The sequence below is a fragment of the Otolemur garnettii genome, unplaced genomic scaffold (assembly GCF_000181295.1).
Source record: "Otolemur garnettii isolate 467f Iridium unplaced genomic scaffold, OtoGar3 scaffold00063, whole genome shotgun sequence".
Lineage (NCBI taxonomy): Eukaryota > Metazoa > Chordata > Mammalia > Primates > Galagidae > Otolemur > Otolemur garnettii.
In genome coordinates this window covers 10,285,974-10,300,262 of record NW_003852458.1, presented here as the reverse complement: position 1 = coordinate 10,300,262, position 14,289 = coordinate 10,285,974, and positions in this window count along the sequence as shown.

The window sequence follows — 14,289 nt, the reverse complement described above, 5'->3', positions numbered from 1 at the left end:
AAAAAAAAAAAAAAAGGAATAGTATACCATTTTTGCAAAATAGACATGTGTATGTGCATGTGTGTGTGTATATATCTGTATATGTGTGTAGAAAACAGTTTTAGGGTTGGGCATTTGGGGAGGCTGAGGTAGGAGGATCACTTGAGGCCAGGAGTTTGAGACAAGCCTAGGCAACACAGCAAGACCCTGACTCTACAAAAAATAGAAATAGCTGAATGTGGTGATGTGCTCCTGTAGTCCAAGCTACTCAGGAGGCTAAGGCAGGAGGATCCCTCAGAACTAGGAGTTTTGAGTTTACTGTAAGCTATGATGACAACACTGCATTTTTCAGTGCAGAATGAGGCCCTATCTCAAAAACAAAAACCAAAAATAATAATAACCTAGAAAGCTATTTTGAAACCCAGCTACCAGGCAGTTTACAATGATCATCTCTGAAACTGAGGAGTGGGGTTCATGAGGAACTTCTACTTTTACACTATGTATTATTAATATATAATGTTTTACAATAAGCATGTATGATTTTACATTAAATAAAGGTATTTCCATTTTCTATCATAAATGCAACTTGCAGGCTACAGAGCGGATCTGGCCAGACACCAGTACCTGATTCGAGCTTGGGCACTGATTGTCCTGGTGGGTCAATGAGCTGCTAATAAGCCACTCTGTTTCCACATTGGATTCTGCATCTCAATTAAGCCCACATAACTATCACTATTATTTATAATTTTATTAGACTCTCACAATATACCAAGATCCCATCCCCAACCAGGAGATTCACAGCAATTTTACTGATCTGAGAAACTCCTGTTAACAGTCTCCACAGTTACTTTGCATTTGTATAACTCCCAGGCCTTGCCACCTGCATCTCTTTAACATGTCTTTACTTCCCAGGAATAACAATAATAAAAGGGCTTATAAAGCAGTTTAAACTTTGGACTGACTTTGCAAGGAGCTATATGACTTGCATATAACTAATGCAAGCACTAATTAATGTTGCTTCAAGATCTAAGCAGCCTTCCAATCCCATCGCTGCCATAGTTGCCTGAATAGGAAGGGAATGTCAGATTAAAGCTCTGGGGCATGTAAGATCCTCCTTGGATCTCTGTGTTAGCTTCAAAGAAAGCACTCATCTGAGTTCACACACCTTTACTCATTCAGTATGCACTTCATCTGAGTACTGCCCGGGTTTCCGGGTCAGTGACACTGATAGCGTGTATATAAAGTAGAAGGCACGGAGAAACTTTTCCCTGAATAGGTGACACCAAATAAAGTCTAAAATATGGGATCGTGGTTACATAACAGGCTGTGTGTGCATGTGACATATCTTAATGACAGCAGTTAAATATTCCTGAGAGCACTGAAAGGACCACATTGTATGCTGTAGAGCTTGTGAATCCAGGAGAGCCATGTGCAAACACCACAGTTCCCTCTTCCTGGACTTGCACAGCTGATTGCCCATGTCCCTAACAATAGTGTCTCAGTGCTAGGCTTGGTTCCCTGGCCAGCAGAAACTCTGGTGGTTCTCTAGATTCTGAAAATGATTGGCACAGCCTGCTCTTGTGCAATCTGGCCTTCACAAAAGATAGCTTGGACCTCCAGCCAATCTTGGAAAGGGCTCTTGCATTCTTAGGGTATAATACCTGGAGCAAACCACTCTGCAAGCCCTCTGCTTCCACCTCGACATACCAATCCAGGTGAGATCAGACGAGAATAAACCTCAAAGGATCTTTAAAAGGGTAAAAATACATCCAAAGGCTGCAGAGAAAATGCAGAGGAAAATGGGAATTCTGCTTACCGGGCCTGTTTAGGACTTACAGCATGTGCACATCTGTATCTATATCGACTTGCTTTTGCAGCTGCACTAAGTGACCACTAACTTAGAGGTTTAAAACAAGACAAATTTATTATCTTATATTTCTATTATGTCAGAAATCCAACACAGGTCTCGCTGGGCTAAAATCAAGGCAGCAGCAGGGACGTGTTCTATTAGGAGGCTCTAGGGAAGAATCTGTTTCCTTGCCTTTTCAGCTTTTTTTTTTTTCTTTAAGATTGTCTCTGTTTGCTGCGGGTAGAGTACTGTGGCATCATAGCTCACAGGGCTCAATAGTTCCTCTTGCCTGAGCCTCTCAAGTAGCTGCCCACCACACACCTAGCTAGTTGTTGTATTTTGAGAGTCTCACCACATGCCCAGCTAGTATTTGTATTTTGGGGGTTTCACACTTGCTCAGGCTGCCCAACATTTTTTTGTTGTTGTTGTTTTTAGAGACAGTTTCACTTTATTGCCCTCAGTAGAGCGCTATGGTGTCATAGCTCATAGCAACCTCCTACTCCTGGGCTTAGGCGATTCTCCTGCCTCAGCCTCCGGAGTAGCTGGGACTACAGGTGCCCGCCATAACACCCAGCAATTTTTTTGTTGAAGTTTGGCCGGGGCCGGGCTCCAACTCGCCACCCTTGGTATATGGGGCTGGTGCCCTACCCACTGAAGTACAGGTGCCGCCCAACTTCTTCTTAAAAAAAAAAAGAAAGACACAGTCTCATTCTGTCACGCAGGCTGGAGTGAAGTGGGATGATCATAGCTCACTGCATTCATGTAAACTCGTGGGCTTAAGTGATCTTCCAGCTTCAGCCTCCCAAATAGCTGGGACTATAGGTGTCCCCTACCACACTCGGTTAACTAAAAAAACATTTTTTCAGAGATGGGGTCCTGCTATGTTGTCCAGGCTGGGCTCCAACTCCTAGCCTCAGGCGATCACCCCACTTAAGGTTCCCAAGTAGCTGAAATTATAGGCACGAGCCACCATCTCAGGCCAAAAGATTCTAACACTTACGTGTGTCTACATCTATGGCATAAGTTCCAGTAGTAAAACTCTTAAGTTAAAATGTATCTTCCTTTTTAATTAATAGGTATTAAAAAAATTACCTCCTAATAATTCACACCAATTTATACTCCTACAAATCACGTATGACTGAATACTTGCTAACAGTATATAGTATGGATCATTTTGAGCTTTGCCTGTTAAGCAGGTGAAAAATATACCTCACTCTTATTTGTTGTTAAGCAATTTAAATAACATTGAGCATTTAAAAAATCTTTATAAGTGCTTTTTATTTCTGTGAATTACCTGTCCATATCCGTAGCCTATTTTTCTATTGAGTCATCACCCTCTTCCTTATTGATACACAAAATCTCTTAATTTAACAGCCTTTGTCTTTTGTCTTACAAATCCCCACCCACCTGCCGCACATACCTTTCTGCCATTTGTCTTTTATTGACTTTTATTTTCCCACGATGGGGTTTCACTTTTTTGTAGGGTCAAACTTTGTACTCTTTATGGCTTCTGAGTCTTTTGTGGTTAGAAAGACTTCCCTGCTCTAAAACTTAAAAATATAGATAGCGTTCTATGTTTCCTTTGGGTAGTTTTATATTTTCTTTCCTTTAGATATTTAATACATCTAGAAATTAAAGCTTCAACTTTATCTTTTCTTTTCTTTTTCTTTTTTTTTTTTGAGACAGAGCCTCAAGCTGTCCCCCTAGGTAGAGTGTCGTGGCATCACAGCTCACAGCAACCTCTAACTCCTGGGCTCAAGCAAGTCTTCTGCCTCAGTCTCCCAAGTAGCTGGGATCATAGGCCTGCCACAACGCCTGGCTGTATTTTGGTTGCAGCCGTCATTGTTGTTTGGCGGGCCCAGGTTGAATTCGAACCCGCCACCTTAGGTGTATGTGGCTGGCGCCTTAGCCGCTTGAGCCACGGGTGCCAACTTTATCTTTTCTACATAGTTAATCAGTTGTTTCAATACCATTTGTTGAATAATCCATAGTTTTCCCTTATAATGTATTAGATTCACACAAGCATTATACCTTCTAGATTTATGCATCAATGACACACTATTTTAGTTACAGTAGATTTATAATGTATTTTTATATCCAGAAAACTTGTTGTCCCTCACTGCTCTCCTTTGTAAGATTTTCCTCTTTTTATTTTTAGTAGCTTAAGGTACTATTCTGCTCTATAATTCCCAATTTATTGACTGACCTTAGGCAAGTTACCTAACTCCTGTGACTACAGTAAAACATAATGGTGATATTGGAATGAATTCAGATTATTCATGTATCTAGAAAGCACAAATGCTAAAAAACCAAAATTATACATTTAAGCCAGGAAAGGAAACTACAGTGTTAACCAGGAATAAGAAATTAAATGCAAGGGAAATCCCCCAGTTTGGCTCTAGGTTCAAACTTTGTTCCCTTTAATTAGTCTTGTGTACTCTCCTCTCTGTTTACTTTGGCATACTTGATGCCCAATCCCATCACACATTTAAACACAGACTGTAAATCATGGAACCATGGTACTGAAGGGGACTTAGCTTGGCTCTCCTAAAAGCCTTCTCTGCTGAAAAATGTTCTATCTTGTTTCTAAGATTTCTATTTATTTATTTATTTACTTATTTTTCTTTGCAGTTTTTTGGCCATGGCTGGGTTTGAACCCACCACCTTCAGTATATGGGGCTGGCGCCCTACTCCTTGAGCCACAGGCGTCACCCTATTTTTTATTTTTTGAGGCAGTGTCTCACTCTGTTGCCCCAGGCCAGAGTGCCAGGGCTTCAGCGTCACTCACAGCAACCTAGTCCTATGCTCAAGTGGTCTTCCTCCCTCAGCCTCCTGAGTAGCTGGGACTTCAGGTACCCACCACAATGCGTGGCTAATTTTTCTATTTTTAGTAGAAACAGAGTTTCACTTTTCTCAGGCTGGTCTCAAATTCTTGAGTTCAAGGGATTCTCCCGCCTCAGCTTCCCAGAGTGCTAGGATTACAGGCCTGAGCCACCTCTCCCGGCCAAGTATACAGATTTCTGAACACATACACATGCATACATTCATGCACATTTGCATTGCCTTTGGCCCTTGGTTCAAACCTATAAATCCCCTGGTGATATATATTTTTATAACAAATCCTCCTTTAATGTATTATTTATAGAAAATTCTTTCTGAGAAATGCAAATTTAAAATATTATTACTATTTAGGGTACAGAAAGACCGAGAGTACCAATCATAAATTTCTGTGACTACACTGGCAAGATTTTGCTCACGTAATGAAGGCATGCTTATTTGAGTTATCTAATTCATTATTCATTCAACAGACACTAAGCATCTCCTATTGCTGAGCACCAAGCTAGGCACTGGGGGAGTATAACGATGAATGAGACACATATCCTGCCTTCACTGGGCCTGCTCTATTAGAGGAGAGAGCCATGCACAGTTTTTACAGCACTGTGAGATAATCTGGCAATGCATATTAAAAGGTGATTTAAATGGCATATCCTTTGAGAAGTTCCATTTCTTCTCAGGTTGGAGTGCAAGAGTCCAATTATACCTCACCGTAACCTTGAGTTCCTTTGCTCCAGGGATTCCTGCCTCAGCCTCTCAAGTAGTAAGGCTACAGGTCTGTGCCACTGTGCCTGGATAAATTTTTTTTTTTTACTTTTTTGTAGACATGGGGGTCTCACTATGATGCCCAAGCTGTTCTCAAACTTCCACCTTGGCCTACATGTAAGCCACCATGCCTGGCTAAGAAGCTCCATTTCTGAGAATTTATTTTAAAAAAACATTGAGATAGGGCAGGCACGGTGGCTCACACCTGTAATCCTAGCACTTTGGGAGACCAAAATGGGCAGATTACCTGAGCTCACGAGTTGGAGAACAGCCTGAGCCAGAGCAAGATATCATCTCTCAAAATAGCTGGGCATTGTGATAGGCACCTATAGTCCCAGCTACCCAGGAGGCTGAAACAAGAGAATCACTTGAGCCTAAGAGTTCAAGGTTGCTGTGAGCTGTGACACCACAGCACTCTACTGAGGGTTGCAAAGTGAGACTCTGTCTCAAAAGTACGTAAATAAAATAAAATAAAATAACACTGAGATAAGCAAACAAAAGGTATATGACTGATTGTCATAGCATTTCTATAATAGTAATAAACACCAGAAAAGGGACACAACCAAACTGCCTAAATATCCAGCAATTGGGGGAATCAAGTAAATAAACTGTGACAAAACCATGTATTGAATATTATGAACCCACTGCAAGAAAAAGCAATATAGATCTATAGGTAAAGCTGTGGAGTATTATTCCTAATCTATGAACCGGCAATAACCCACAAAACAGGAATCGTTCTATGACTATTTTGTAAAAGTGAAATATACTTATAAATCTGAAATATACTTTAAAAACCTGAAATGATATACATCCAAATATTAAAGAGGAGTTAACATTTGACTGGGCTTTTGGTAATGAAGTATTATAATATATAAATGATTTATAATATAAATTGGGTATTGGGTTATGATTTTGTATTTTCATATAATGTTTTATAAGTATTGCTTGCTTATAAGCAATGCCATGCTAATAAGTATGTGTTCATATAACTATTTTACAAAGAACAGTATTTTTTTCACTCAGAACAAAAGTTTGAGGTGATACAATAACAATGATTCAACAGGCATTCCTTTTACAAACATGAATACAGAACCTTTGGGTGTTGGGCCCTAGAGATATTCAAAAGAGACTAAGAGTTGCATGGATGAAGCAAAGCTTATTATTAGAGGGGTTTCCTGCTCTCAAGGCCCAGACCCAAAGGTTGTGAGAGCTGAGTGTCACCTCGCAGAAGGTGGGGAAGTAGGCATGGGTGACGGGGAAACTCAGAGTGACGCTGGAGCTGTGCCTTAAAGAATGAAAAGTTTTATAGATGGGATGAGTGGGGCTGGGAAGATTGTCTTGGACTCTTCTTATGATTAGAAGAAACAGCATGATCAGGGTTGCCGTGGATGGTTGTACAGGTTGTGCACCGAAGAAGGCTACCTACTGAGGAAAGAGGCAGGCAGAGGGTGGCGCCTGTGGCTCAAAGGAGTAGGGAGCCAGCCCCATACGCCGAAGGTAGCGGGCTCAAACCCAGCCCTGGCCAAAAACTGTAAAAAAAAAAAAAAGAGGGGGACAGAAATGCAGGCCCGGCTTTGCTGGCCAAATCAGGTATCCCAGTTGTACTGCCCAGACAAAGGGGCTTGCCTCCTGCTTGTTTGTTTTTTAAGAGAAAGGGGATCCTTTTTTTTCTGTAAGCACCTTCTGCTTGTCAAGCTGTGGATTCTGAGGCTGCATTCATCTAGAGAGGAACACCTTTTCTTACTTACAGAAGGGGCACTGAGGGCTTTGAAATTCCTACCCAAGAAAGTGCTTACAGCCCGATTTGGGAAAGACCATTCTAACAATGTCCTCCTGAGGATGGAAAGGCCCTGCCCTGTGCTCTCTAGAGCCATGGCACACATTTCCCTATTTCTTTCTCATTTGGTTTTGTAGAATTCCCAAGCTCGGATATTTAAATAAATATTTAAATAATTGAAGTATCCTTCTGAATCCCCCCTCGCTTTGGGGTTTCTTCCTAGTTCTGTCGGTCCCTGTCTGCCTGATGAGCATCCCTCCCAGGCACACACACACATCCGATGATCATACCTGCACTAGTTCTCCCCAGATGAAAATTCCTCCCCCCATTCAAAACTGATCTGCCCAATGTTTTCATTAACATCTCACTACAAAATGACCTGACAGGGCTTTTCAGTGGTTTGTGGGATCCTGCTGGTGGATGGCAGGTTTACTCTTTAGTACCAGAGTGACATATCACCCTGCCCCAAGGTTGTGATTCCACTGGTGGGAATTTCATGAGTGCTTTAACATTTTTGGTTCTACCTGTTATACCCACTGTGTCTAGTAAACATAACCCAGCCAGCCATCCCACTCCAGTGCCTCCAGGAAAGGGTGTGAAGGAGAGGGAAAATGCTAACAATTCAAAATTCAAGGAGGACTCTCTTTGCTCTCTAAATCCCTAGACCGCCTAGATTTCTTGGTAGGGCTATCATAGCATTTCCTGGCAGAAAATTCACGCACACAGTGAAAGAGAAACCATCCCGCCAAATACAGGAGTAAGAGGTATGTACAGGAGTGAGTTGCAAGCTCCTCAGAATTGAGCCCAGACTTCTTTGTCAGTGCTCTAATAATTATGCATAAATTTTGTCCTGCTGGATTAAAAATCACTCCTCTTATACTGGTGAGGTGGTTTACGCCTGTAATCCCAGCACACTCAGGAGTCTGAGATCAGCTTCACCAAGAGTAAGACCCTTTCTCCACTAAAAATAGCCAGGCATTGTGATGGGTGCCTCAGCTACTTGGGAGGCTGAAGAGCAGTGGTTCCCAACCTTCGTAATGCCACGACCCTTTAATACAGTTCCTGTGGTTTGCGACCCACAGGTTGAGAACCACTGAGCTAGAGGATCTCTTGAGTCCAAGAGTTTGAGGTTGCTGTGAGCTATGAAGCCAAGGCACTCTACCAAGTGTGACAAAGTAGACTCTGTCTCAAAAAAACAAAAAACAACTCACTCCTGTTACCCAATAGTCACCCTTCATTTCATCTGAACAGAGGCTGTTTTCTACAGCAGGAAAGTCATCCTCAGGAGGAAGTGGTAGGAAGGATGGTGAATGTTCAGGTGCCTGTGTTGTTGTTTTTGTCCATCTTCATTAATGTTCCAGAGTATAATTTTTGTGCAGTTTCTCTGATTATAACCTTCACAGCATGATACTTTCATCCAGAGAGATTGCTGTGGTTATGGCTGGTGCACACAACTTCATGGTCTTTGATGGTCACCTCCACAAGTTTTCTGTGTTCTTTTACCAAGACCTACAGCAAAGTCCCTTTGTTTGGTGGCAGAGGCTGAAACTGCTGCTTGGGGTGACTGAGTCTTTTCATTCAAGAGATCACCATCTTTTCTAGTCCATTTCCCTCCCAAGCTCCCATTCCTTTATTTATTATAGCTCTAGTTCTTGATAGTGAATTGGAGGTGAGTTAAACACCACAACTTGACAGCTGGGGACAATTCAGACCTTGGGCTCTTAACCTAAAGCAGCAACACCCAAGCAAATATGTGATGTAATAAATTAAAAAATGTTGGATTTAAATTACATGTGTAGGCTCGGCGCCTGTGGCTCAAGCGGCTAAGGCGCCAGCCACATACACCTAAGGTGGCGGGTTCGAATCCCCAGCCCGGACCCGCCAAACAACAATGACAGCTGCAACCAAAAAATAGCCGGGCGTTGTGGCAGGCACCTGTGGTCCCAGCTACTTGGGAGGCGGAGGCAGGAGATTCACTCGAGCCCAGGAGTTGGAGGTTGCTGTGAGCTGTAATGCCATGGCACTCTACCCAGGGGGACAGCTTGAGGCTCCGTCTCAAAAAAAAAAAAAAAATTACATGTGTAATTGTCTTAGTCTGCTTTTGTACTATAACAGAATACCTAAGACTGGGTAATTTAGTAAAGAATAGAAATTTATTCTCTCACAGTTCTGGTCCAAGATTATCAGCAAATTTGGTCTCTGGTTCCAAGATGACACTTCATTGCTACATCATGTGGGGAGAAGGAATGTTGCGTCTTCACCTGGCAGTAAAGCAGAGGACACACAACACACTCCTACAAGCCCTTTCTTTTCTTTTTGAGACAGGGTCTCACCTTGTTGCCCAGGCTAGAGTGCTGTGGCATCAGACTAGCTCACAGCAACCTTGAACTCCTGGGTTCAGGTGATCCTCCTGCATCAGCCTCCCCAAGCAAGTTAGGACTACAAGTGTGCACCATGATGCCCAGCTAGTTTTTCATTTTCTTTCTTTCCTTTTTTTGTTTGAGATAGAGTCTTACTTGGCCACCCTCGACAAAGTGCCTGGTGTCTTATCTTACAGCAACTTCAAACCCTTGGGCTTAAGTGATCTTTTTGCCTCAGCCTCTCAAGTAGCTGGTTCTATAGGCACCCACCACAACCCCGGCTATGTTTTAGAGATGGCGTCTCACTCTGGCTCAGGCTGGTCTCAAACCTCTGAGCTTAGGCATTCCACCAAGTGCTAGAATTACAGGTATGAGCCACCTCACCTGGCTCCAGCTAGTTTTTCTATTTTTTTTTTGAGACAGAGTTTTATTATGTTGCCCTTGGCAGAGCGCCATGGTGTTACAACTCACAGCAACTTCAAACTCTTGGGCTTAAGCGATTCTCTTGCCTCAGTCTCCCACATAGCTGGGATGACAGGTGCCCACGACAATGACTGGCTATATTTTTGTTGTTGTTGCCATAATGTTGTTATGGTGCCCACCAGCCTTGGTGTATGTGGCCAGTGCCCTAACCACTGAGCTATGGGTGCCACCCTAGTTTTTCTATTTTTAGTAGAGACAGGGTCTCACTCTTGCTCAGGCTGGTCTCAAACTCCTGAGCTCAAGAGTGCTAGGATTACAGGCATAAGTCACTGACCCCTACCTCTCTCAAGCCCAAGCCCTTTTAATAGCAACATTCATCTATTCACCTCCTACTAGGCCCTACCTCTCAACATTACTGCATTGGGGATTAAGTTTCTTTATTTTTTTTTTTTTGGAGACAGAGTCTCATTGTGTTGCCCTCAGTAAAGTGATGTGGCATCATAGCTCATAGCAACGTCAAACTCTCGGGCTCCCATAGAAGCCAAAGGGCCTCAACTCCTTTCTATGGGAAACTGCCTGGTGTGTAAATGCAGTGCTCCCTAGCATGTCTTGGTGTGTAAATACAGTGATGGGAAACTCCCTGGCATGTAAATGCATTGCCCTTAGTGTGTAAATGCAGTGAGGAAAACTCCTTGGTGTGTAAATGCAGTGCCACTTAGCATGTAAATGCAGTGCCCCCAGTATATAAATGTAGTGCCCCTTAGCATATAAATGTAGTGCTCCTTAGTGTGTAAATGTACTACCTGTTAGCATGTAAATGCAGTGCCCCCTAACATGTCTTGGTGTATAGATGCAGTAAGGGAAACTCCCTGGCATGTAAATGCAGTGCCCTTTAGCATGTCTTGGCATATAAATGCAGTGATGGGAAACTCCCTGGTGTGTAAATGCAGTTCCCCTTAGTGCATAAATGCAGTGCCCCTTATCATGTAAATGCAGTGCTCCATAGCATGCCTTGGTGTATAAATGCACTTCTCTCTAGCATGTAAATGCAGTGATGGTGTGTAAATGCAGTGATGGCGTGTAAATGCAGTACTCCTTAGTGAGTGTTGGCATGTAAATGCAGTGATAGCATGTAAATGCAGTGCTCCTCAGCATGTATTGGTGTGTAAACGGAGTGCTACAGGCATGTCTTGGTGTGTAAATGCAGTGATGCCGTGTAAATGCAGTGTTCCATTGTATGTTTTGGTGTTAATGCAGTTCTCTCTAGTGTGTAAATGCAGTGATGGCATGTAAATAAAGTGCTCCTGAACATATTTTGGCATGTAAATGCAGTGCTCCTTAGGGTGTTTTGGCGTGTAAATGCAACATTCTCAAGCATGTAGATGCAGTGATGGTGCGAAAATGCAGTACTCCTTAGCGTTCTTTGGTGTGCAAATGCAGTGCTCCTTAGTGTGTGCTGGTGACTAAATGCAGTGCTCCTTAGTGTGTGGTGGTGACTAAATGCAGTGCTCCTTAGTGTGTTTCAGTGTAAATGCAGTGCTCTCGAGCATGTCCTGGTGTGTAATTGCAATACTCCTTAGCATGTTATAGCGTGTAAATCCAGTGCTCCTTAGTGTGTTAATGCAGTGGTCTTTCATATGTAAATGCAGTGCCCCAATATGGTGTTTTGGTATGTAAATGCAGTGATGGGAAACTCACTGCAGGGGAACTAGCGTGAAAAGGCACAAAATATATCAGTGCAAAAAAGTGCTCTAGAGCCACTGCATTGGCACGAAAACGTGTGCTAGTGCCACTGCAATGGCACAAGAAATGCCCTAGAGCCACAGCAATGGCGTGATAAAGTGCAATAGTGCCACTGCATCAGTGTGAAAAAGTACGCTAGTGCCACTGAATTGGCGTGAAAAAGTGACCTTAGTGTGTTTAAACGTTTAAAGGCACTGACCCTTAGCGTACCCTTAGCATGTTTAGGCATGTGAGTGCAGTGGCCTTAGTATGTGTAGGTGTGTACGCACAGTGACCTTGGCCTGTCCTTAGCATGTTTAGGCGTGTGAGCGCAGTGACCTTAATGTGCCCTTAGTGTGTTTAGGTGTGAGTGCAGTGACCTTAGCGTGCTTAGATGTAAGTGCAGTGATCTTGGCACGTCCTTAGTGTGTTTAGGCGTGTGATTGCAGTGGCCTTGGTGTGTCCTTAGCATGTTTAGGTGTGTACTGCAGTGACCTTAGCGTGTTTAGGCGTGTAAGGGCAGTGACAATAGTGTGTCCATAGAATGTTTAGGCATGTACATGCAGTCACCTTGGCATGCCCTTAGTGTGTTTAGGTGTGTACTGCAGTGACCTGAGCGTGTTTAGGCATGTAAGGGCAGTGATCTTGGTGTATCCTTAGCATGTTTAGGTGTGTAAGGGCAGTGGCCTTGGCATGTCCTTAGCATGTTTAGGCGTGTACATGCAGTGGCCTTCGTGTGCCTATGCATGTGAGTGCAGTGACCTTAGTGTGTATAGGCGTGTACGTGCATTAACCCTTAGCGTGTCCTTAGCATGTTTAGGTGTGTATGTGCAGTGACCGTCGCATGTTTAGGCATGTGTGTGTGGTGACCTTGGCGTGTCCTTAGTGTGTTCAGGTGTGTACGTGCACTGACTTTGAAGGACCTAGGTGTGTCCTTAGTGTGTTTAGGCGTGTGAGTGCGGTGACCCTTAGAGTGTTGAGGCGTGTGAATGCAATGGCGTTAATGTGTCCTTAGTGTGTTTAGGCGTGTACATGCAGTGACCTTAGCATGTTTTGGCATGTGTGTGCAGTGACCTTAGCGTGTTTTGGCATGTGTGTGCAGTGACCTTAGCGTGTTTTGGCATGAGTGCAGTGACCTTGGTGTGTCCTTAGTGTGTTTAGGCGTGTACATGCCGTGACCTTAGCATGTTTAGGCATGTACATGCAGTGACCTTAGCATGTTTAGGCATGTGAGTGCAGTGACCTTGGCATGCCTTGGCGTGTTTAGGCATGTAAACACAGTGACCATAGCGTGTTTAGGCATGTGCGTGCAGTGACCACAGTGTGTTTAGGTGTGTACAAGCAGTGACCTTAGTGTGTTTTGGGATGTGAGTGCAGTGACCTTAGCGTGATCTTAGCATGTTTAGGTGCGTACGTGCAGTGAACTTAGCATGTTTAGGCGTGTAAATTCAATGGCCTTGGTGTATCCTTAGTGTGTTTAGGCGTGTGTGCGTAGTGACCTTAGTGTGTTTAGGCATGTAAATTCAATGGCCTTGTGTCCTCAGCATGTTTAGGTGTGTACATGCAGTGACCTTAGCATGTTTGGGCGTGTGAGTACAATGACCTTAGCATGTTTAGGTGTGTATGTGCAGTGGCCCTGGTGTGTCCTTAGCGTGTTTAGGCATGTACTGCAGTGACATGGCATGTTTAGGCATATACTGCAGTGACCACGGCATGTTTAGGCATGTACATGCAGTGACCTTAGCGTGTTTAGGTGTGTGAGTGCAATGACCTTAGCGTGTTTGGGCGTGTATGTGCAGTGGCCCTGGTGTGTCCTTAGTGTGTTTAGGTGTATACTGCAGTGACCTTGGTGTGTCCTTAGCACGTTTAGGTGTGTACTTCAGTGACCTTAGCATGTGTAGGTGTGTAAATGCAGTGACCCTTTGCATGTTTAACGTGAGTGCAGTGACCCTTAGTGTTTTAGGCGTGTAAGTGCAATGACCTTAGTGTATAAATGCAGTGTTGACGTGTGCGCTAGTGCCACTGCATTGGTGCTAAAAAGTGTGCTAGTGTCACTCCATTGGCATGAAAAAGTGCACTAGAGCCACTGCACTGTCATGAAAAAGTGGCACTTGCACAAATTGGCGCGAATGGCAGTGGCACTAGCATGAACTGGTGCAAACAACAGTGGCACTAGCACGAACTGGCGTGAGTGGCTGTGGCACTAGTGCAAAATGGTGCGAACTGCAGTGGCACTAGTGCCAATTGGAAAGTGCACTGATGGGAATTGGCACATGTTGGCGTGTAAATGCAGTGATGGGAAATTCACTGGTATGTAAATGCAGTGCTGCCAAGTGTTTGCATGGAAATACAGTTATGGTTAAATGCAATGGTGCTATGTGTGTTTTGGTATGTAAATGCAGTAGGTCATACATGTGTTAGTGCATAGATGCAGTGGTGGCATAGAAATGCACTAGGGCCATGTGTGTGTTGGCACTGGCATTTAATGCAGTTACCTGTTTATGCAATGACTTAATGCATGTTGTAGTGTATAAATGCAGTGGCATTATACGTGTGGTGGTGTGTAAATGTAGAGCATC